We start from the raw sequence: 26,649 nt of genomic DNA, 5'->3' as shown, positions 1-26,649 counted from the left end.
GTTTTGAAGTAAGAGTTGTTACAGGAAAAGAAGCCAAAAATAAATCTGGATTGGGTAGTGCTGATGAAAGAAGAATACACAACACAACCAATGATCCAACTTCTTTAAGTGAACCAGGTGTTGGAGCAACTCCTGAAAGATTGAATCAGCTTGAATCTGTACAGATGGTTTACCATACATTTTTGAAAGAACATGTCTTGTTATATTTTATGACAGATGGAAGGGTATACCATTTTAGGCAGAATGCTATACCACTGAAGTATTTTGATGAACTGGAACATATTATATTCTTACTTCAAGTGAAGAACAGATTAACAGATAGTGCTGCAAATAATTTGAAGACTCAAATTCAAAGACAGAAGAAGCTTTATTCTGTAAAGTCTGACAGCACATACTATCCCAAGTACAGAGATCATAAAGGTGATATTGTCGAGATGAAGCCTAACTCTGCTAAGATTATAACTACTTTTCTGGGTTATAAGGCTGTGGAATTCAATCTTGAGTCTGACAAGGTATATTTAATCAGACTAGATAAGGATATAAGGAAAGCTAGAATAAATGATCTCAGGGCTGCTATCTTTCAAATTGGTGAAGATACAGTTGAATTGAAGAATGCTAAAAGGAGGATGGTTAATGAACTTGAATATGCTGAGAGATGTTTGTTAAAGAACTATCTCAGAACAACTCCTGATATTAGAGAGATCAGTAATTGAAGCAAAATCAAAGATCTACAACTGCTTAGATTCTGATGAGTATACAGACTGAAGCTGTTATCAGACCTTGAGGATGGTAAAGCTACAAGGACTGTAAGTTGTAGTTATCTAGTCGAATTTTCATGCATTTGTACTTAATGTTTTTGACATCATCAAATATCTGTTAAACTTGTATATTATGCTAATTTACAAGTTGGGGGAGATTGTTAGATATATTTGATAATGTCATGACTAATATGATTTGTGTTTAGTTTTCAAATCTTACTTAATAGGACAAATCAGTACTTAACTGGAAATCAGTACTTATACTGAAGTCAGAACTTAAGATATCGGAACTTAAGTTGTCAGAACTTAAGTTATCAGGAGATATTTATCAGGAGATAATATCAGGATTTAAGGAGACTTTTAGATAAGGAAGGTGGCTGATTGAAAGGAAAGAAGATCAAGACAAACGCAAGAAGAGATATGCATGAAGAAGGAATTCTATGAAGAATAGAATACTTGGAAGAAAATATAACTAGTTGATATATTTTAGGAAGCAGAATTATATTCCATATCAATTAGAATTTATCTTGTAAATGTGTAGTATATGAACACAGATATAGGGTTTACACTATATGTGTTATCATAATCGAAGTTATTATTCATTGTAACCCTAGCAGCTCTCGTGATAAGTTGTTCATCACTGAGAGAGGACAGTTTCATATTGTAACAAAGTTTATTGTGTAAATAAAATTTGTTAATAGTGTTCTTATATTCGATTTGATTGTGATAAACACTATATTCAACCCCCTTCTACAGTGTGTGGGACCTAACAACCCCAACTTACCAGATTATGTTACTATCTTTTGAAAGCACTTTATGGATTGAAGCCAGCACCTAGAGCCCGGTATGATACTTTGCCAAAGTTCCTTTTAGAAAATCATTTTATAAGAGGTACTGTTGACAAAACTCTTTTCTTTAGAAATGTTAATGGCTCTAGTATACTTGTTCAGATTTATGTAGATGATATTATATTTGGCTCTACAGATGAGAAACTTTACAAAAAGTTTGCCAAATTGATGCAAAGTAAATATGAAATGAGCATGATGGGAGAACTAACTTACTTTCTTGGTTTACAAGTTAAGCAAGTTAGTGATGAAATATTCATTAGCCAAACTAAATATATTCATGATTTTTTAAAGAAGTTTGATGTTAAGTGGCATTTATGACACTTATTTATGCTCTAATAAGCTTTGAGTTGGTGTATTTGTACTCTAGTTATTTTTGTTTTAACGTGTTTTCAAGTGTTTTTGCATTTCAGGCTTTACTTCGTGAATCAGGTGAATTAGCATTGTTTTGATGCTAATATGGTGTTTAGGATGTGCTGGAATAAAAGCTTGGAAGATTGGCTCGAAGCTGCAAGGAATAAAGAAGAAGAAAAAAAATGAAGTTTTGGCAGAAGGCAGGCGCGCCCGCGCTGGTATTGCGCGCGCCCGCGCTGGGAGTATAGAAAGGCAGCGCGCCCTTGCTGGTGAAGCGCGTGGCCGCGCTGGGTCGGGATATTAAAATCCTGATTCTTTTATAATTCAAATTGTTGGACTCTTGGGATGCATGGACTGCTATATAAACATAATTTAGTTCGTTTTTTAGGAGATATTCAGAGATATCAAGACATCAAGGAGGGAGAAGACGGCAAGAGACCTTTTGGCACAATTCAACAAAGGCAAAGACGAACTAGTTTATTCTTGTGAATCTTTGTTTTTAGTTATAATTTGGATGCTTGTTTCTTGTTTTGCTGAACTTATATTCTTGATTGTACCTTGGTTATTTATTCGTATAAAGACTACGTTTGCTATATCATGTTTTCATTGGAACCCACGTTGTCGATGAGTTCGATTATGGGCTAATCGTTATCGTGGGGTTCTAGCGGATTTATTTATGGATTTCTTTAGTTAAATTGTTTGATGCCTTAATGTGTGGTGATTGTATAATATCCTAGTTATGGTTGTATAAGATAGTGTGTTAATTCTTAATGAAGCGAAAGTGAATTTAAGGATTTAGAACTTGCCATGCTAACATAGGTTCATGTATTGATATGCATGATTCGTAGGTAATCTTAACCATCTTACTTGCCCTATGTAATCAAGATAGATAACTTGTGCTTAAACCGTTATGTTATCAAATTCTGTAGACATATGGGGTCTCAATATAATTGGTGCCTATTCAGCTTCTATCTCTTTTGTGGATGTATGGTAGAATGGTACTCGTGCAAGAAAGTTGGCGTTTATCAGTTTCGTGTTGTCTGATTAGTGTCATCACCATTGCATGCTAAGGTTGAGAATAATAAGGCTATTGAATGAAGTATTTAATGAAGTTAGAACCCATGTATGTCATATATATTAACTCGATCTATCTTATTCTCGTAGTTATAATAGTTAGCGTAATTCTTAGTTATAAATATTCTCAATTTGTTATCCTCTTAGCATTAAATAATAACCATACATTGTTGCTTAGGTGCGTAATTTAAATAGTTAACCAATACAGTCTCTGTGGGATCGAATCTGATTAATATCTTATACTACTTGTGAACTCGTATACTTGCATGTATTATTAGCGCATGTTTAGAGACTAACAAGTTTTTGGCACCGCTGCCGGGGACTGCAGTGTTAATTACTAGTTTATGTACTTTCCATCATTGGTCGTTAAGGTTCATTGACTCGGACATTGTTACTTATTTGTTTCCTTATTTTATTTCAGGTGATCTAGAGAGGGTGTATGCATACGCGTTCGCGTACTCGTAAGAGAACACTGGATAAAGCCGAGGAAGAACTTGTGGTAATTCGTAGGGAAGTTTTTGAGGAAGAAAAGAAGGTAGAAGAATAGAAAGTTCAAGAGACAATTATAGTAGCTATGGGTGATCAAGCAGAAAATCCGAAGGCTTTGATAGACTATTCTAAGCCTAAGATTAATGACATTCGGTCTAGCATCATTAGACCAGCCATCGTGGCTAACACTTTTGAGATCAAGTCAAGCACGATCCAGATGATACAGAACTCAATTCAGTTTGGGGGTTCTCCTACCAAAGACCCCAACATTCATATCAGGGATTTCATCGAGATCTGCGACACTTTCAAGTTCAATGGTGTGACTGAAGATGCTATCAAGCTGCAACTCTTCCCATTCTCTTTGAGGGAAAAAGCTAAGTGCTGGTTACACTATCTACCGACAGGGTCTATCACAACTTGGGAAGATCTTGCTCAAAAGTTTCTCACTAAATTTTTTCCCATGGCGAAGACTGCAGCAATCAGGAATGCTCTTACCCAGTTCGCGCAGCAAACTGGAGAATCTCTGTGTGAGGCTTGGGATTGATATAAGGAGATGCTAAGGAAGTGCCCACACCATGCCATGCCTGATTGGATGATTATCAACTGTTTCTACAATAGATTGGGTCCTACTTCTAGGCCCATGCTTGATGCAGCATCAGGAGGAGCCTTGTGGGCTAAGATCTACGTGAAGCTTATTAACTTATTGAACTGATGGCTGCTAATGAGTACCAGAATCCTTCCCAGAGACTGGCTCAGGGAAAAGTAGCAGGAATTCTGGAGTTGGATGCAGCAACTGCTATAGCTGCCCAACTTAAGGCTTTGACAATGAAGGTGGACACTTTGGCTAATTATGGAGTTAATCAAATCACTAGTGTCTGTGAGCTTTGTGCTGGTGCCCATGAGACTGATCAGTGCGCAATTTCTAATGAATTAGCTCAGTTCGTGAGCAACTTTCAGCAATCGCAGCAATCTGTGTCAGCCACCTATCATCCAAACAATCGCAATCATCCTAATTTCAGTTGGAGCAATGCTCAGAATGTAGTTCAACGGTCTTATCAGCAGTATCCAGCTAAGCAGTACAACCCCCCTGGTTTTCAGCAACCGCAGTATGCACCAAAACAACAACTCCAGCTGCAACAAGCTAATGAAAAATCTGAATTAGAGGAGTTGAAGCTCATGTGCAAGAGTTAAGTTGTTTCTATCAAGACCTTGGAAAATCAAATTGGGCAAATTGCCAATGCCTTGCTAAATCGTCAACCTGGTACATTGCCTAGTGACACTGAAGTGCTAGGAAAGAAGGAAGTTAAGGAGCAGGTAAAGACAATCACTTTGAGGTCTGGAAAGGTTGCAAATCCCGATCAAACTCAAGAGTTGACTGAAGAAGCTGGGGTTGAGGAAGAAGCAAAGCAGCAGGATAAAGAAGTGGAACCAAGGAAGACTACTGTTGAGCACACTCTACCTGAGGGTAATACAGGGGAGAAACAGATCTATCCTCCACCACCTTTTCCTAAGAGGCTGCAGTAGAAAAAGCTGGACAAGCAATTCGAGAAGTTTCTGGAGTTGTTCAAGAAACTTCATATCAACATACCTTTCACTGAGGCTCTCGAGAAGATGCCTAGTTATACAAAGTTTATGAAGGGTATTCTCTCTCGGAAGGTAAAGCTAGATGATTTAGAGATTGTCGCTCTCACTGAGGAATACAGTGATGTGCTGTAGCAGAAGTTGCCTCCGAAGTTTAAAGATCCAGGAAGCCTTACTATTCCATGTACTATTGGTAAAGTGTCTTTTGACAAATGCTTATGTGACTTGGGAACTAGCATCAATCTGATGCCCTTGTCAATCTTCAAGCAATTGGACTTACCTGATCCCAAACCAACTTACATGACCTTGCAGTTGGCCGACCGTTCTATTATATATCCGAGAGGTATTGTGGAGGATGTCTTGGTCAAGGTAGATAAACTCATCTTCCCTGCTGATTTCGTCATTCTTGATTTCGAGGAGGATAAGAAGATTCCCATAATCTTGGGAAGGCCCTTCTTGGCAAATGGCCGGACCTTGATTGATGTGCATAAGGGTGAGCTTACAAGGCGAGTATTGGATCAGGATGTGACTTTCAATATGTTCAATGCTATGAAATTTCCTACTGATAATGAGGAGTGCTTAAAAGTCAAATTGGTCGACTCAGTGGTCACATCCGAACTTGATCAAATGCTAAGGTCTGATGCCTTAAAAAAAGCCTTTTTGGGAAATTCAGACATTGAAGATGACGAAGGAGATGAGCAATTGCAATATTTGAATGCGTCTCCCTGGAAGAGGAAGATCGATATGTCTTTTGAATCTCTTGGAATAGAAGAATTGAGCAAAGCTCCTAAACACCTCAAGCCTTCTATTGAGGAAGCTTCAACTCTTGAGCTTAAGCCTTTACCTAAATATTTGAAGTATGCTTTTTTAGGTGATGCATCTACTCTGCCAGTTATTATCGCATCTGACCTTTCAGGTAGCAATGGGGAAAAGCTTTTGAGAATTCTGAGAGAGTTCAAATCGGCAATTGGATGGACTATAGCAGATATCAAGGGAATCAGCCCTTCTTACTGCATGCATAAAATTCTACCAGAAGAAGGTAGCAAACCTATAGTTGAGCAGAAAAGAAGACTTAATCCAATCATGAAGGAAGTAGTAAAGAAGGAAATTCTGAAGTGGCTAGATACAGGGATCATTTATCCCATCTCTGACAGTTCATGGGTAAGCCCGGTTCAATGTGTACCAAAGAAAGGTGGTATTACTGTGGTAGCAAATGAGAAGAATGAGCTTATTCCTACACGGACAGTCACGGGGTGGAGAGTCTGTATGGACTACAGGAAGCTAAACAAGGCCACTAGGAAGGATCATTTTCCCTTGCCCTTCATTGATCAGATGCTTGACAGGTTGGCTGGTCATGAGTACTACTGTCTTCTGGATAGGTATTCGGGTTATAATAAGATTTGTATCGCTCCGGAAGATCAAGAGAAAACTACCTTCACTTGTCCATTCGGTACATTCACCTTTAGACGGGTTTCTTTTGGTCTGTGTGGTGCACCGGCCACATTTCAGCAATGTATGATGGTCATCTTTTCTGACATGATTGGCCAGAATGTGAAAGTGTTCATGGACGACTTCTCAATCTTTGGCAATTCTTTTGATGAATGCTTGCAAAATCTTGGGCATGTTCTCAAGAGGTGCATTGAAACCAATTTAGTTCGCAATTTGGAGAAATGTCTCTTTATGGTGCATTAAGGCATAATTCTCGGGCACAAGGTTTCTAGTGAGGGTCTTGAGGTGGATAAGGCCAAGGTGGGGGTCATTGAGAATCTTCCCCCGCCTATTTCTTTCAAGGGAATTCGCAGTTTTCTTGGTCACGCGGGTTTCTACAGGCGTTTCATCAAAGACTTCTCAAAAATTTCAAAGTCATTGTGCAGTTTACTAGAGAAAGATGTCCCTTTCAAGTTTGTTGACGAGTGCCTTACGGCTTTTGAGACATTGAAGAAGAGTCTAATCTCGGCACTGGTCATAACTGCACCTGATTGGAATGAGCCTTTTAAGATGATGTGCGATGCAAGTGATTATGCAGTTGGAGCAGTTCTTGGGCAGAGGAAGAACAATATATTTCATGTGGTCTACTATGCTAGTAAGACCCTCAACGGTGCTCAACTGAATTATACTACTACGGAGAAAGAACTTTTGGCTATTGTCTACGGTTTTGAGAAATTTCGATCTTATCTATTTGGGACTAAGGTGACAGTTTTCACTGATCATGCTGCAATTCGATATCTCGTCTCGAAGAAGGACTCGAAACCTAGATTGATTAGATGGGTTCTTTTTCTCCAAGAATTTGAACTAGAGATCAAGGACAGACAAGGAACTAAAAATCAAGTTGTTGATCATCTCTCGTGTTTAGAGAATCCTAATGCTACTTCATTGGATAAGATATTGATAAATGAGTCTTTTCCCGACGAGCAGCTGTTTGGAGTACAAGAAGAAGAGCCGTGGTTTGCAGACATTGTGAACTACCTTGTGAGTAACATCATGCCTCCCGACTTATCTTATGCTCAAATGAAGAAGTTTCTACATGAAGTGAAGTGGTATATGTGGGATGAGTCGTTTCTTATTCGCCAGAGAGCTAACCAAATCATCAGGAGATGTATTCCTTACAGCGAAACGGGGGGGATCTTGCGAGATTGCCACTCAACGACTTATGGAGGACATTATGGTGGAGCAAAGACAGTAGCTCGTGTTCTTCAAACAGGTTTCTTTTGGCCAACATTATTTAAAGATGCGCATCAGTTTATTTTGAAATGTGATCGATGTCAATGTGTGGGTAATATGACTAAAAAAGATGAGATGCAATATGCTTCTCGAGGTCGAGGTCTTCGATGTTTGGGAAATTGACTTCATGGGGCCATTTATTTCATCTTACAACAATCAGTATATCTTGTTGTTGGTTGATTACGTGTCAAAATGGGTTGAAGTTAAGGCATTGCCAACGAACGATGCGAAAGTCGTGCTTAATTTTCTTCACAAGCAGATATTCACAAGGTTTGGGGCTCCAAGAGTCATAATCAGTGATGAGGGGTCGTATTTTTGCAACTGCAAGTTCACTGCCATGATGAAGAGGTATAATATAAATCATCGCATTGCTGCGGCTTATCATCCTCAGACAAATGGTCAAGCTGAGGTATCTAACAGAGAGATAAAGCGTATTTTAGAGAAAGTTGTACGTCCATCAAGGAAGGATTGGTCTTTGAAGCTTGATGAAGTTGTTTGAGCGTATAGAACAGCATATAAGACTCCATTGGGATTGTCGCCATTTCAGTTGGTTTATGGTAAGGGGCGTTATTTGTCGGTGGAGCTCGAACATAAAGCTTATTGGGCTTTGAAGAAATTGAATCTGGACTTGGATGCAGCTGGAAAGAAAAGGATGCTTCAATTGAACGAACTTGATGAATTTTGACTTCAAGCTTACGAGAACAATAAAATATACAAGGAGAAAGTCAAGAGGTGGCACGATCGGGGTCTAGTGCTCAAGAAATTTATGCCAGGGCAACAAGTTCTTTTATTTAACTCTCGTCTCCGTCTTTTTCCTGGAAAGTTGAAGTCAAGATGGTCAGGGCATTTTATAATCAACACTGTGTTTCCACATGGAGCGGTGGAAATTTTTGAGAATGATCTGGGCTAAGCATTCAAGGTAAATGGTCAAAGGTTGAAGCATTATTATGGTGATACGGAAAACCGTGAGGTGGTTAGTGCCGTTTTATTGTCCACTTGATCTCGAGATTCTACGTCGAGCTAGCGACGTAAAAGAATCGCTTTTTGGGAGGCAACCCAAGTATGTTGTACATTAGTAGGTAGAGGAAGCAAGAAGAAAAGAGAAAAATACAAAAAATTAGAAAAAGAAAAAAATTCGGGGCCAAGTACAGAAGTTGGGCACGCCCGCGCTGGCCAAGCACGCGGCCGCGCCGTTTTTCCAGTAAACAAGCGCGTCCGCGCTGTCCTACCGCGCGCCCGCGCCAATTTTACAGAATGTGAGCGCGCCCGCGCCGAGTCCCTATTCAGAAAAAAAATAAAAACAGCAGTGCTATTAGAGAAAAATCGGGATTTTAACTCCAAAATCAATTTTAACCCGATTTTTACTCTTCCAAATCCCATAATTCCCTCTCCTAATCAATTCCATTATTCCCACAATTCCCATAATTGATTCCCACTTCTATTCCTTATCAAATTCACACCCTCCACCTATAAATACATACACTTGCATACATCTTCTCCACCAATTCACAAACTCTCAAACACATATTCTCTCTAAACACTTAAGCTTTTATTCGCTCTTTTTCAATCCGATGGCACCCAAAAGACAGAGAACTCAAGTTGGAAGCAGCGCCACCGATTCTTCTATTACGAGTGGTGTAAGGCCTAGGTTCTCTACTCCTGATGCTGAGGAGGAGTAAACGAGGCTTCTCTCGAAGCCTATTGCTAAGGAGGGAGGATTTTTGCCATCGGGAAAAGATGGTAGGCTGTTGGAGATGATTTTGGAGATGGGTTGGGTTCCTTTTTGTGAGGCTCCCGCTGCTGTGCCCATGAGTGTTGTGCGGGAGTTCTACGCCAACGCCAAGGTGGAGAAGAATGGTTTTACGGTGGTGAGGGGGAGGACTGTTGAGTACAGTGCTGAAGCTATCAGGACAGTGATTGAGCAACCTGTGAGGAAGGTGGGCCAGGACACTTGGAACGATAAGACTCCTGAGGACTTCGATTTGGATCTCATCGTTGCTACTCTCTGTGTGCCTGAGACTCATTGGAAGTTCAAGAGGGGCACTACTGATTACTCCACGTTCCCTGCTTCATGCATGAACAGGTATGCACGGGCTTGGAACTCGTTTATTTGTGCTAACATCATGCCATCTTCACATGTGCATGAGATTACGGTGGAGCGTGCTCGTCTACTTTGGGATATTCTGCAGGGTGATTACATTGATTTGGGGATGGTGATATATCAGGGGATCCTGAGGTTTTTGAGAGTAGGTACTACTGGGCGATTCCGTATGCGGCTACTGTGACGAAGTTGTGTGTGGCAGTTGGTGTTCATTGGCCCGTACATGAGCAGCTTCTTATTCCCAGTGCTCCTATTGACAGTTCTGCGATGCACAGCATGCAAGAGTGGGGAGGAGGAAAGCCCGATCCTAAGTGGCTTGGTTACATGTTTGATCATCAATCAGGAGGTGTGCCCCATGATCAGATGTATGCTGGTGGTACGCAGCAGGATTTGTTTGGACCAGTCAATGTATTGTCAATCTCAAAGAAGAAGTATTGCCTAGTGATTGTGGATGATTTTTCAAAGTTCTCATGGACATATTTTTTTGGATCCAAAGATGAAGCTAGTGAAATTATTATCAATCATATAAGGCAAGTCAACAATCATCCTGATCTCATAGTAATAAAAATTAAGAGTGATAATAGAACTGATTTCAAGAATTCTACCATGAGGTTATTCTGTGAAGAAAATGGAATCATGCATAAGTTCTCAGCTGCAAGGACACCATAATAAAATGGAGTGGTTGAGAGACAGAATAGATCATTGATTGAAGCTACTAGAACCATGCAAGAAGAATCAAAGTTACCAACTTATTTTTGGGCTAATGCTATAAACACTGCATGCTACACTCGGAATATTTCTTTGATTAATCAAGCCAAATGCATGACTCATTATCAACTGTTCAAGAATAGGAAGCCAACACTGAACTATCTTCATATTTTTGGATGCAAGTGCTATATTCTAAGGAATTAAACTGATCAACATGGAAAGTTTGATGCCAAAGCTGATGAAGGTATCTTTGTTGGATATATTGTTCGAAAAGCATATAGTGTCTACAATCTAAGAACCAACATTGTTATGGAATCTGTACATGTTGTGTTTAATGATAAAAAGATTGAGGGATTCACAGATGAAGGTTTCCATGAAAGCCTCAAATTTGATAATATTGAGATATATTATGATAATAGTGATGATGAAAGTGATCTAGAGGTAATGACAAAAGAATATTCAAAGTTATCTTCAAATGAAGGAATGGCAGTTAAAACACAGAGTGCAGCATCCGTTAAAATACAAGATATTGCATCCGTTGAAAGACAAAGTGCAGCACCCGTTGAGAGACACAGTGCATCATCCATTAAAAGGCAGAATTCAGCATCAGTTGAAAATAATTCTAGATCATTCTTTGACGAAACCCCATATTCAAATCAAAGATCCACAAACTCAGGAGGAGTTTCAACTAGTCAACACTCATTTATATATCAAGACACTAATGAGGCCACTTCATCTAGAGCCTATCTACCACCTCAAAGAAAATGGACAAGAGATCACCCATTTGAACTGATTATTGATGATGCAATATCAAGAGTGCAAACAAGGAAAGCAACTCAAGTTGAATGTCTGTATAGCAGCTTTCTGTCACAGGAAGAGCCAAAGATGGTAGAAGAAGCTTTGATGGATCCTTATTGGGTTTATCTATGCAGGAAGAGCTAAACCAATTTGAAAGGAATAAAGTATGGAAGCTGATACTCAAACCTAAAGGCAAGAATTCTATTGACACCAAATGGGTATTCAGAAACAAGATGGATGAGAAAGGCATAGTTATAAGTAAAAAAAGCTAGATTGGTTGTTAAGGGCTACTTTCAACAAGAAGGAATATATTTTGATGAAACATTTGCTTTAGTTGCAAGACTTGAAGCAATCAGAATCTTTCTAGCCTATGCAGCCCATGCCAATTTCAACGTCTATCAAATGGATGTCAAAAGTGCATTTTTGAATGGAGATTTGGAGGAGGAAGTCTATGTCAGTCAGCCTCCAGGTTTGGAAGACCCCAACTTACCAGATTATGTTTACTATCTTTTAAAAGTACTTTATGGATTGAAGCAAGCACCTAGAGCCTGGTATGATACTTTGCCAAAGTTCCTTTTAGAAAATCATTTCATAAGAGGTACTGTTGACAAAACTCTTTTCTTTAGAAATGTTAATGGCTCTAGTATATTGGTTCAGATTTCTGTAGATGATATTATATTTGGCTCTACAGATGAGAAACTTTATAAAAAGTTTGTCAAATTGATGAAAAGTAAATATGAAATGAGCATGATGGGAGAACTAACTTACTTTCTTGGTTTACAAGTTAAGCAAGTTAGTGATGGAATATTCATTAGCCAAACTAAATATATTCATGATTTTTTAAAGAAGTTTGATGTTAAGTGGCATTTATGACACTTATTTATGCTCTAATAAGCTTTGAGTTGGTGTATTTGTACTCAAGTTATTTGTTTTTTAACGTGTTTTCAAGTGTTTTTACATTTCAGGCTTTACTTCGTGAATCAGGTGAATTAACATTATTTTGATGCTAATATGGTGTTTAGGATGTGCTGGAATAAAAGCTTGGAAGATTGGCTCGAAGCTGCAAGGAATAAAGAAGAAGAAAAAAATGAAGTTTTGGCAGAAGGCAGGCGCACCCGCGCTGGTGTTGCGCGCGCCCGCGTCCGGAGTATAGAAAGGCAGCGCGCCCGCGCTGGTGAAGTGTGCGGCCGCGCTGGGTCGTGATATTAAAATCCTGATTCTTTTATAATTCAAATTGCTGGGCTCCTGGGATGCATGAACTGCTATATAAACATAATTTAGGTCATTTTTCAGGTGATATTCAGAGATATCAAGACATCAAGGAGGGAGAAGATGGCAAGAGACCTTTTGGCACAATTCAACAAAGGCGAGGATGAATTAGTTTATTCTTGTGAATCTTTGTTTTGAGTTGTAATTTGGATGCTTGTTTCTTGTTTTGTTAAACTTATATTCTTGATTGTACTTTGGTTATTTATTCGTATAAAGACTACGTTTGCTATATCATGTTTTCATTAGAACCCACATTGGCGATGAGTTCGATTATGGACTAATCATTATCGTGGGGTTCTAGCGGATTTATTTATGGATTTCTTTAGTTAAATTGTTTGATGCCTTAGTGTGTGGTGATTGTATGATATCCTAGTTATGGTTGTGCATATTCGTCTTGTGAGCGTCGCGAACTTATAAGATAGTGTGTTAATTTTTAATGAAGCGAAAGTGAATTTAAGGATTTGGAACTTGCCATGCTAGCATAGGTTCATGTATTGATATGCATGATTCGTAGGTAATTTTAACCATCTTACTTTCCCTATGTAATAAAGATAGATAACTTGTGCTTAAACCGTTATGTTGTCAAATTCTATAGACATTTAGGGTCTCAATATAATTGGTCCCTATTCAGCTTCTATCTCTTTTGTGGATGTCTGGTAGAATGGTACTCGTGCAACGAAAGTTGGCATTTATCAGTTTCGTGTTGTCTAATTAGTGTTATCACCATTGCATGCTAAGGTTGAGAATAATAAGGCTATTGAATGAACTATTTAATGAAGTTAGAATCCTATGTCTGTCATATATATTAACTCGGTCTATCTTATTCTTGTAGTTATAATAGTTAGCGTAATTCTTAGTTATAAATATTCTCAATTTGTTATCATCTTAGCATTGAATAATAACCATACATTGTTGCTTAGGTGCGTAATTTAGATAGTTAACCAATACAGTCTATGTGCGATCGAATCTGATTTATATCTTATACTACTTGCGAACTCGTATACTTGCGTGTATTATTAGCGCGTGTTTAGCGACTAACATTTGACTTAATGGATTGCACATCTGCAAAAACTCTAATGGCCACTTCCACTAAACTTGAATTGAACACTACTGAAAAGTCTGTGGACATTTCAAATTATAGAGGCATGGTTGGCTCAATTTTAAATTTGACAGCTAGTAGGCCAAATATAATGTTTGCTACTTGTCTTTGTGCTATATTTCAAGCTGATCCTAGAAAATCTCATTTAGTGGATATTAAGAGAATTTTAGATATCTCAAGGGCACACCAAAACTTGGCATTTGGTACCCCTAGAGATTCTGGCTTTGATCTAATTGGTAATTCATATGCAGATTATTTAGGGTGTAAAATAGACAGAAAAAGCACAACTGGAACATGTCAATTTATAGGAAATAAGCTTGTGTCCTGGTTTAGTAAGAAACAAAATTTAGTTTCTACTTCCACAGCTGAGGCTGAATATATTGATGCTTGTAGCTGTAGTGCACAGATTTTATGGATGAAAAATCAACTATTGGATTATGGTCTACATGTGGACAAGATTCTAATTTTCTGTGACCACACAAGTGTCATTGTCATCACTGAAAACCTGTGCATCATTCAAGGACAAAGTACATTGACATCAAATATCACTTCATAAGAGAGCATGTTATGAATGGTACTGTGGAACTTCATTTTGTTCTAAGTGAGAAACAACTTGCACACATCTTTACCAAGCCACTTGATAAATCAACTTTTACTAGGTTGGTAAGTGAGTTAGGTTTGCTTAATTACTCTTAATTCAATACTGTTGATGTCTTTGCAATTTGTGATGCAGCCAGAAATAAATTTGACTTTATTATAGTTACTAATCAGGATTTGCAAGTTGACAAATGCTGACACCAAAATCAGGATTTGCAAGTTGACAAATCATGAGACCAAAATCAGGATTTGCTAAGGGTAAATTATAATGACTCGTATATTTTTATATTGTTTAAATGTGTAATTGCATAAATAAAATAGGTCTGTGGGTTCTGTCAGATGTATATTACCTTGTGATGAGTTATAAGTCGTTATTGGTGTTTGAGATTCATTTGAGTAATTGTTTGTGAACTGTGTTGTTTATTCTTATAGTTAAAGGTGATTTTATTCAGGATTTATTTCCATAAATACTTGGGTTATCTCTAAAATCATTTTTATGGTTTCATAATTTTATTAATTATTTTATCAGTTTTAAAAAATTTGGAAATCAATATTTCATCATTTATTTAGCCCTGTATGATTTTCTGATTGCATTTACTCTTAAAATCCGTATTTAATTCTATAATTCTTCAGAAAATATGAAACTCATATTTATTTAAGTTTGGAATATTCCGAGAATTTTAAAATTATTTTGAGAATTTTTGGGACTAATTTCACCCGCGCGTTGATTCATTTTATTAATAAAAGCGGGTATAAATTGTGTTCCGGAAATTATTTTAAAATTACGAAATTTATGTGTTTATATACTTCGGGATATTTCCAACATTTTAATACTATTCTCATAATTTTCTGAATTTGTTTTAAGTGCAGCTTGGTTCGTTAATTATGAAATGCGGGTACGAGTCGCATCTTAAAAATGATTTAAAAATTATGAAAAATTTGTTTTTAATAACTTTGAATTATTTACGATATTTTAAAACTAAGTTGGTAATTTTCGGGTTATTTTTAATTCATAGGTTTGTTCGTTATCTTGTAAACGCGAACAAAATTTGGGGTTATAGTGGAAAGTGGGGCACGTGTTTAGTTTACAGCATAAGGGCCGTAAACGTGTTGATTTCTGATTGGAAAAAAAAAGGGAGAGTTAATAAATAAAGAAAATAAAAACACATAACCCCACGCAGTCTCGGTACTCTTCCTCCTCCCCTTTTCCTTGGCTCGGTTCCTGTCAATTTCTTTTTGGGGGTAAGTGGTCGTTTACTTCTTTTCGTTCTCCGGCTGGGTTTTTGCCGGTTCGCGAGGTTGTTCAGTTCTGGAATTTTGTTGATTTCAACTATATATGTATATGTGTGTGTGTGTGTGTATATCTGCAGTTAATTATTTTCGGTTGCTACCTCTCGGAATCTCCGAGAGGTGTGGTGGCCTGACTCCGTAATCGCCGCCTTTCTCCGATTTTCCGACGAGATAGTGGTGAGTTATGTGCGATTGTGATGCCTGTGTTTCCTGTGCTATGTCAGACTCATTTTCAGCCCAGCTTGGTTGTGTTCGGTTTCCGGTTTTGCTCCTTTTCCGGCCACTCGCGCCAGCGTACGTGTGGTGGTGGTGGTTCAGGAGTTTTGATGGTTTGGCTGTGTTGATGTATAATTCGAATGGTCCTGTTTGCTGGTTATTCAATAATTTTTTTAAAAAAAAAATTTGAATGAATTTGATGATTAATCGAATAGTTGTTTCAATTATTCAATATTTAATCGGTAGAAGTTGCGTTGAAAACCCGAAATTATTCGGGTACCCGCAAGTTTTGCCGCCGTCGGCGATGAGCCTCGACGAGCCGACGGTGGACCGTGATGAGTTATTCTGAGTCCTAAAATTTTTAAATACTAAATTAGTTTGTAAAATTATTTGTCGAAACAAAAATAATTAGTTACTTTAAAAGTCATATCATTAATTGAATTGTGATGGGGTTGTTGGATTGTGCAATTGGTTGGATTGTATTGTGATTGATTGGGTTATTTGTTGATTGTGGCGTCGAATTGTTTCGATAGGTAGTCCGATAATCAAAGGAGGTGCTGCCCGATTTCTGGGAAATCGAACTACGGAAATATGGGAGTGTAGCTGGCAATTATCGGAATGTCGAACAAATATGTATAAATATATATAAGTATTTTATGCGGAACCTGATTATATGTTGTGATGAAATGTTATGTCAAAACCAATAACCCTAACTTCGTGCACTGACGAGTATACGTATTTTCTGAAAACGAACACCGAACCACTTTTTGAGATTGTGAACCCTAATTGTTGTGTGTGTTATTATACTATACATAATTACAAGTCGGATTTGAATATCGTTGGGTAGAATTGGTATCGAGGATATGTCAAGCATACCTAGACGTCTAACGTAGGGTATTTCAACTCTGAAGGTTCTAGTCGAAAAACTCAGAAATCGGTATTGAACTAAAGATAACCCAATGATCAGTCGACAAGCGCAGTGAGGTTCCGAACGAAGGACCTGAGCGTGGAAGTCGGATCCAGGATAGTCTGTTAGTAAGGCGGTAAAGTCGAGTGTCCAAGTCAGTCCAAGGTCAATCGGTATTAGTTGTAAAGCTCTGCAAGGCAAGTACCCCTGAACAATTTTTTTACGGTTCAGTACTATATGAATAATTGTTGATTTAAATTTACGTACTGGAACAGAATGATTTAAGTTACGTATCCCCCGGATTTCAAATTGTTTTGTTAAATTGGTTTTGGGGGAAAAATAACTTCTGAAAATGCCTATCTCTAAAATTTTGAATAAAATGAAAATGTTTTGGAAAATGTGTTGTGTTATAATTGTTTTGACAAGAGATAGGTAAGTGATTTGGAAAACTGGATAAAAATGATCAGATAGTTGGATGAATGTGCGCAGGAGGCCCGTAACGGCCTGGAAGTTAGCGTAAGAGGCGAAGTGGTTGCGCACCCTATTATAACCATCGGCCCAGCGTGACAGGGACCTAGCTAGTCTCTGAGTTCCGGAACAAGTTTTCATAGGATAGCCAGGCTAGAGTTATCCTATGGAGATAGCCTGATCAGCTGTCTCACCAGGGATCATCCAATACCTTTATATCTGAGTAAGGGATTTTGAGGTTCCCGGAGAGGAACAAGTTTTATAAGTCCTGTTATGGGATAAGTTTTATAGATCCTGTGATGGGATAAGTTTTATGGTTCCTGTAACGGAACAAATGATTTTGGGTTTTATGGGTCCTGCGATGGGACGGAAGATTTGAAAATGAAAGAAGCATGCTGAAATTGAAATTGATATTTATGCACAGCACACAACTAATAATTTAGTTTTACAGAGCATGCTAGTTTTGATATCCAGTTCACACATGTTTTACTTATTTTCTAGCAAGTTATGATTTCTGTTCCTATAATTGTTTATCATAAACTGTTTTTGATTATTATTCATATAGTGGTACTGCTGAGCAATCTATTGCTCACCCTTGCAAAATATTTTATATATGTATTACAGATACCTAGGGGATTCTCCCTTGGTGGTCAGGGCAGAGTTCCAGTTCCTTCCGTGTCAGGCTCCTCTGAGGTAGTTGTGCTGGACCCAAGCGGGTATGTTGAGTTGCTGTACGAAGATAGTATTGTCAGGATTTTCTTTAGTAAGTTGGTTTTGTGAGGATTATAACCTATGTCATACTTAAACCTGGAAAAGATCTTGGAAAAAAAGGGTTTGTGTTTATATAATAATGTTGAGTTGGATTATATTAAGTTGTTATTGTTGTTATTGATGACGTCAACTCCTAACCCCGGGGTTGAGGCCGTCACATAAATACTGATGGAATTCAACGGATAAGGATTATCCGTTGAAAGTCAAATATATTTCTGGACACATTATCCTTCAACGAATGATGATGTGTTAAATATACATTGATCAATCATAACCGTTGAATCCAAATCTTTATCCGTCAAAATATAGTTACAAGTCTGTAAGTATACGTTGATAGATTATTTTTGGAACTTCTACAATTTACTTTATTTCTAAACGGTCACTTTTTGCAATTATTATTGGATATTCAATTTTATTTTAATCATTTGTTTGTCATTTCTGGGAAAGTATAAAAGCCTATTTTAGTTACAGATCTCACTTTTATTTTTCCCTAAATTCACAAGGCAAATTAACTCTATTCGTCTCCAAAACCCATTTTCTCTCGGTAACTTTAAAAGCTAGCAAAAATGGCACCTATTGTTAAAATCATGTCTATTACCTTTGCTCTGAAAGGTACAAATTACTGTGTTAATTGTGATGTTATTCAATCATATTTTAAATTACCTAAAAATAACGCAATTGTTCCACATACAGACACTGATGTGGTTAACTTGCTTAATTTTATGGGCTATTCTCTTTATACTGCTAGTTTATGTAATATTAAGAGGAGGGGTCTTAGAAAAGAGTGGAGTTTTTTATGATGCTTTTATCAAGGTATTTTCAGGCAAAATCAGTAATTTTGATGCCATTACTTCTTCCTTGGTTAACATGCTTTATATGCTCTTATCTGACAAATATTTCAATTTTAGCAAATATGTCATGCTAGAAATATGGTATAAGCTAGGAGACTTTCAGAAAAGACATGGGAATGTGTATTATGCTAGATTTTTAATGATGATAGCTAACCATGTTTCTGAGGATCTTGTGATTGAGAACCCAAATAACAAGCTTGCTTGTTGGGTGTAAGAGAAGAGAGTTCTTGCAGATCTAAACAACAACAACCTAAACTATGAGGTGCCCCTCAACTATCTTCCAATCATTGAGGCATCTCAGGTAAGTAAGGTAAATGTTTCTCTTCCTATCTCTTCCCAACCTCCAGTTTCTTTGTTTTCAACTGTGGCAATGACATCTGTGACATTGACCAAATAGATGCCTACCCAAGCCACCAAACTAAAATCTTCAAAATCCAAGTATAAGAAACCAACCTCTAGTGTCTTTCAAAAGATACCAATTTAAAAATTACCATAATCCTTGAGGGAAGTGTACAGGGTAGTGAGATTGGTGATGGAAGGGGTAAAAATTAAAGAAGCCCCAAAAATAAAGTGGGTGAGGTAAGTGTTACCCAAACCAGCCATACTACAGTCTCCCAAAAGACTGTAGTTGTTCAAAAGAAAATAACCTTATTTCTAGCTGCATCCTCCCAAAAGGGTGTAACTAATGAAACAAGCTCTCCTCTAAGAGCACAGAACAAAAGGGGTAGGGACACTGACCAAACACAAACTTATATAGAAAAGAAGAAGGCTAAACCTATGGGGGAGTCACAGGGTGCACATATAGTGCCAACTACAGTCAAAGACTCAGTTACTGCACATTCTCAAAGTTAGATTGATGTGGCTCCAATAAATGTGGAGTCACAACCAAATTCTCTCACAATTGAAACACCAAACACACAAAATTCTCCCACAAATTCTCTGGATGTGGATATGGTTAACACATCAATTCTTGATTCTCCGTCTCTCAAATTCATGGAGGAGCCAAAATCTCAAGCAAGTGATCATCATCTTATTGATGATTTGTTGGATCACTTGCCATTTCTTTCTCAAACTATTGAAGGGTTTATGCTCCAAAACTTAAAATCAATCTCCATAGACTCAACAATAGTTCCAATGCCTATTTCCATTATTTCTTCTTCCTCAATGGATATTCATCATCCGTTGAGAAATGTTTGTCTTATATCACTGCACAACTTGATATCTCCAAATCTATTACAAGTGCGGATTATTTAGTAGTTATTCAATCACTCTTAGGTTTGAGGGAAGGGAGTGAATTGAATGAGAGGCTGGGTTGCTCCTAGGCTAAAGGGGAGGAAAAAAGTGAACCTATGCATGTTATTTCTTCCAGCATGGCAAAAGAGAGTGAGATGAGTCGCACCTTAGATGGTGAAGGTGAGGGTATGAGGGTGGTGAGCCAAGGGGAGCCCTTGATGCAAGAAGAGAGATTATGAGAGAAAAGCGGGTACAGGAGAAATAAGGATGGCAGCCATTGCAAGTGAGTCAATGAATGTCAATGAGGCTGAAAGGAAAAAATTATATCAGCAAGAATTTGAAGTTGTTATAGATTCTATTTCCCTAGATGCTGAGACATTTACACACCATGTTACAGCCTACCAAACATTGGTTGTTCAGGCAATGAGGAGGCAGAAAGGACACTAAATATAGTACACACAACGGCAACAATGTAAAGGGCTAAAGATTTTTTGTCCTCTCTACCTCCTACAGCTGATGATGTGGACTCAAATTTTGGAGCTCATGGTGATTCTGAGTTTAAAAATGATCTTGATGATGAAACTGGAACCAACTTAGGTAGAGATGAAGGCCCTAGCTCTTCTACACAAACTCCATAATGGATGCTCAGTAAGGAATACAGCTATCATCACTTCACATCAACCATTTCAAATTAATTAGACAAACTCGATCAGCCATTCAAGCCACTACCAATACCAGCACAAAAGCTCTGCTAGAAGCCCATCTTGAGTCTCTCCAACTACACAAAATTAAAAATCTCAAACAGACTCAAGATGTAGATGACATGAAGAATGCAGTTGAGGCAGTTAAGAAAGATTTAAATGAGAAGATTGAACAGAAGCTTCCAGAATCAACTATGAGAGAAGTGCAGCTCAAGATCAGGAAAGAGAGTGATATGTCAAGAAAGGTTGAGGCTCTCACTAACAGACTCTCAAAATTTGAAAACTCTATGGCCAAGATACTGGAAGGTCAAGACAAACAGACTCAACTCCTTCAACAGTTGGTGGCTGCGAAACTTTAAACCCTGCTATATTTGATGTTAACAAAAAAGGGGAGAAGGATGTGCATATACAAGTTAGTAAAGTAATAGTTCCAGCTATTACTATCTCAAAGCCACCAGCCTTGGATAGCATTGATCTCATAAATCTTACAGCAGCTGAGCTCAAGATGAAAGAAATGTAAAAACAGATTGATGAAAAGATTGCAAAGGTATTTGGTTCAACTGATATTTAAGCAAAATCTGTAAAGCATTCTACACAGTTGAAGCCAATTACTTTGGAAGAAATGAAATTAGGAAAAGGAGAAAAAGGTGAACCTTCAATAAAGAATGAATTCATGAACTTTGTGGTGCTAAATCCTAAACAAGCAAATGTCATAATGTCAACAAAGCACCCAATGTTGGTTGATTACTCTCCACCTAGGCCTAATGAAGAAAAGCTGATGGGTGCATCTATTGCAAGCTTCAAAAAAGCCAATGATGCCATCTTAAGGTCAAGAATAGCAAGAATTTAAAGATATAGAAAGTTCTATGTGTCATGACTGGGCACCCTTAGTTTGGGGAAGCTAAAGATGAAGAAAAGAAAAGGCTAGGAGCTTAGAAAATAAGAAAGAAGCAAGCCATTAAAGGAGTTAATAGAAAATTGGAGATGCCTGCAACTTCAACTGGAACTAAGAAATCTTTATCTGAAGAAAATCAAGCACCAAAGAAGTCAGGGTAAGGGTACTGGAAGGCTAGATACAAGAGGAAGATCAATAAAGATGAAGAAATGGAAGCTGAGCCAATACAATCTATAACCTCAAGTCAACCAAATGTGCCCATTGTGGAGCCATCTGAATTTAAAGTTCATTCGGGTGTCAATTTCCATGGTGAACCAATTATACCTAAAGATGAACCCATAGATTGGGACAGTTTACCTATGCCTAATCTAAATATACCACTATCAGTCAAAAAGAAGACTCCAAGAAAGAAACATATTGGAATCAAGTATAACCCACCTCAATTCAAAGATATCTCCAAGCCAAAGCCTATAGTCAACAAGGAGGATAAACCTTTTATATGTGACATAAAAGAATTCTCAGACATCAATATTTATCTGGATGAGCTAGAAGAAATAAGGGCAATTGATGCTTCATACAAGCTACCAAAAAGATTGGTATTTAGATATAAGGGTGGTAAGGAGATCACATGGCCCCTCTACAGAATTCTCAATGAAGGCTACAGTGTCCTAGTGAAGGTGTTTTCTGCTATGAAGAAAGATTTTGGATTCACTAAGGTGGGCAAATTAGAAGTACTTAGCAAGATCAGCCAAATCAGATAAAGCTAGAGTGATCCAAATGCACTTCCTAGAGTTTTGACTATCCCATACACTGGTGATAGAGTGCATTTGAGACCTTATTGGACAATGGAGTTTAGAGATGAAAGATTTTTCAGAAAATTTTTCAGACTTAAAGACCAACTGCAAATATCAAACAATGATACACTCAAGGAAATGCAGGAGATGCTGGATATCAACAATAAAAATGAAGTCGAATTCTATAGACAACTTTAACACCAAATTGAGGAGAATAATGAGAAGTTGGGAAAGAAGACAGGGGATTCAAGGAAAAGGAAATAATATGCTCAGTCTAGAGGAGCACCTTGAAAATGACATGTAAATATTCCTTACCTTCTTGGTTCAATTTTTCAATAGAAGCATTTTGCATTTTATCTACTGTTTAATGCAATATTTTTAATTGGGGTGTTTTTGTTATCATCAATTTAATCTGAATTTATGCCTATAATTCTATTAGATATAAATTGGGGGAGATTGTAAGGAATATGTTGTAGGCTTGATGATAACTTACCAAAAACACTCTAAGTGGATAAGTTAAATGATTTTATAACTTTCAACGGATGACCGCATTATTTATCCTTCGAAAGAGTAGCTTAACTAAATAAGATTGTAGCACATTTTGTATACTAGATTAGCTGGGGGATTTTGGAGTTTTAGTTATTTTAAGTCATGTTGACTACTAGCAAGATATACAAAATAGGTGGGCTAATTATATGCAGAAGATGCCTTGTAATTTTGTATAAGTAAAAGGGTATCAACTGCTATGAAACAACTTCAACTTTTAATCTACAAAGCTTCAACGGATGACCCTATATAGCTCAACGGATAATTCAGCATACTTTCAAAGGATGAGCTAGTCAAGTTTCAACAGATAACAGATGAAGCTTCAACGGATAACTTCTATGAAGCCTCAACGGATGATCAACCAAAATAGCAGTTGAAAGGGACTTGACAGTGACTTGGCAATCACATGGGTTGATTGTATACAAAAGAAATGTGGCAGCCTGATTTCAGGTGTTAGAAGATAATGAAGCATTTCCATTTCCATGCAAAATAGGGACGTTCAAAGATACAGTATCTAACTGGATCGCATTGGATAGAAGAATGAAGAAACATGTGATTGAACCTAGCTGATAGGTTTTATATTTTGTCTTATTTCACATGTAACTTGGTGACATATAAACCAAGAGTAGCAAGTGTTTAGTATTAAGGAATTACATTTGGATTTAGAACAACAGAGCAAGGCACGGTGTATTCTAAGTCTCTCAAGTTCTAAGTTATAAACACTTGTAAGAAGCTGTGTGCGATTTGCATCACAGAGATTTCTTCATATTTATATATATCTTTGGTGGAAATATCAATCCACCAGAAGGTTTTTAAATACCTGTTTATTTACTTTGTGTTCTTGAATACTATTATTGTTTATCCGCACTCAAGCACATTCAAACAAAGTTATATATATTTAGTAAGAAGTTTTCAAAGTTTTAAAAAGTAAACAGATCTCCATTCAACCCCCTTCTGTAATTATGTTGATAGATTGTTAGGGAATAACAGTTTCGATTTATATTAGCTTAAAGTGACTGAAACTTGTTTTGTATTAATCGATAATTTTTCATTACAACTTCGACGTTCTCATGTTAAAACGTGAATAATATGTTTTTAAGTATATGACGGTGGTGTGTAGTTAACAAATATATGTATATTTATCATTAATTCATGATGTATGTATAGGTTTGGTTCTAGTATAAGGACTAATGTAGCGTTATTTTGATCGTTGTTTAGTCTTGTTCATGAATAATTTCAACATTTTTTCATATACGAACTTAATAATAATAAATTATTTTTCCAAACAAAGTTTTCCAAATTCGTTTAAATTGTCATAAAAATTAGTTTAAGATTATAATCATTTTAGATCTCTATGAAAGAATTCATATAATAATTAATAAGAATAATTTAATCATTATTCTCTGAATAACATATAAAGGAACCAATCAAGTCATATAATTGAGTAAATTTAAAATTTTTATTTAAAGTAATTGTTAGGTCACACACACTGTAGAAGGGGGTTGAATACAGTGTTTACTACAATCAAATCGAATATAAGAACTCAAGTAACAGAAAACAGATTTTATTCAACACAATAAACTTTGTTACAATATGGAATTGTCCTCTCTCAGTGATGAACAAATTATCACGAGAGCTGCTAGGGTTACAAAGAATAATAACTTCGATAATGATAACACTTATAGTGTAAACCCTATGTCTGTGTTTATATACTACACAGTTACAAGATAATGTTCTAATTGATTTGGAATATAATTCTGCTTCCTAAAATATATCAACTAGTTATCTTTTCTTCCAAGTATTCTATTCTTCATAGAATTCTTTCTTCATGCATATTTCTTTTTGTCTTAGTCTCGATCTTCTTTCCTTTCAATCAGCCGTCGGCCTTATCTGAAAGTCTCCTTAAGTCCTGATATTATCTCCTGATAAATATCTTCTGATAACTTAAGTTCTGATATCTTAAGTTTTGTCTTCTGTATAAGTGCTGATTTTCAGTTAAGTACTGATTTGTCCTGTTAAGTAAGATCTGAAAACTAAACACAAATCATATTAAACATGACATCACAAATATATCTAACAGTAATTTTAATATATTTAGCTACTTAATCTTTCCAGGTCTTATAGAAATATAATTTGATGATTTTTCATGACAAATACAGTTAAACCTCTTTTTTATCACTTTAAACCTCTTTAAAGTAATATGGTTGGGGCCAAGAAATAATATTACTTTAGTCAGTTCCTTACTTTATCGGAAGTAAAACTATATAGTGTCATTTACCAAAAAAAAACTACATAGTGTCCATTATGTTAGGATCAGAGAAAAATATTATTTTAGCGAGTTTATTATTTTATCGATTATTATTTCATCGATGTTCAAATTTAGTATGATTTATTTTTTTACAACATGAAATAATTTTGTATCGAATTAAACAATTGTGTGGGGTTCAATATTTCATTAACAAAGTTTTAAATGGAAATATAATGTTACTTATCTGAAACAATTAAAATTTACTTATTTTTATAAGGGTAATATCAAAAATCGTTAAATGACAATACATTTTCTAAATTAAATTAATTGTTAGCATTTTTTATAATTAAAAAATAATAATTTTCTTCTTCTAATTTCAAATTAAATAAACTAGAATAAAAAACTCAACTATTTTATAATTTACTGTTATTAAAAATATCACATACACATATACACATAATTTAAAGTTTAATAATAATTCATATTTTTCTAACGAAGTGGAATATTGAGAAAAAATGGTTTTTTCTACGCCCATACTTTTACACGATCTTGCGATAACTTGGACTAAGTCTTGAGTATTTTTAAATTACCAGGCCAAGTCTCTGAAAACACACCACAAATCAATCTAACAACTTTGATCTACATTATTTATTAACTTGAAATTATAAAGGTATCTAATGCACTAATTCATGTGAATGTAAAATGTTGGAAACACACAATTTCATTGCGATAATTACCAAAAAAGAAATATACTAAATTAAATACTAAAAAATCCGATTTAGCTCAACATGTATCTAATACCATTTGTGAAAATGGTCAAATTTTGAGTATTTTATAAAAATCGATTGACATTCCAATGTTGAATTCAAATTAAGTTTAAATATTATCCAATTAAAAACTAAAAATAGTTATATATGGTGGTACACTTAATAGTACTTTTATCTTATAATTGTTGACTTTTTTTCCTTTTTACGGTCAATTTGACTAAATGGCTAAAATATAATATTTTATAATCTAAGAATTAAATTATCTTTATTATCTAACAATATAATTTTAGTAATTGTTTTTTTTTGTATATATATATTCACTTTATCATTTTTTTAATATAAATTTTAGTAATTGTTTTTTTAATATTTAATCAATATATTACAATTATCTATATAGAAAATATTTGCTACTAATACCATATCACTAAGTCAAATGATTTAAAAAATATGTTATATACCATACATTACTAATTTATACTATATAACTGTATATAACAAAGTACAAATGTAAATATTAAAAGATGATTAATAGTTATTAGTTAGTCTCAATAATCAATATATATATTAT

The 26,649-nt window shown here is 36.2% G+C and overlaps 1 non-coding gene across 1 annotated transcript; it reads right to left on the bottom strand.

The window, feature by feature from the left end:
- Window positions 1-3,995: 3,995 nt before the first annotated feature.
- LOC141670192 (small nucleolar RNA R71) lies at window positions 3,996-4,102 on the bottom strand. The gene has a single exon (XR_012554434.1). It is a non-coding gene; the product is annotated as a small nucleolar RNA R71 (small nucleolar RNA).
- Window positions 4,103-26,649: the final 22,547 nt, after the last annotated feature.

The sequence above is a fragment of the Apium graveolens genome, chromosome 6, assembly GCF_009905375.1.
Source record: "Apium graveolens cultivar Ventura chromosome 6, ASM990537v1, whole genome shotgun sequence".
Classification (NCBI taxonomy): Eukaryota; Viridiplantae; Streptophyta; class Magnoliopsida; order Apiales; family Apiaceae; genus Apium; species Apium graveolens.
This window is presented reverse-complemented; position numbering and strand designations above follow the sequence as displayed.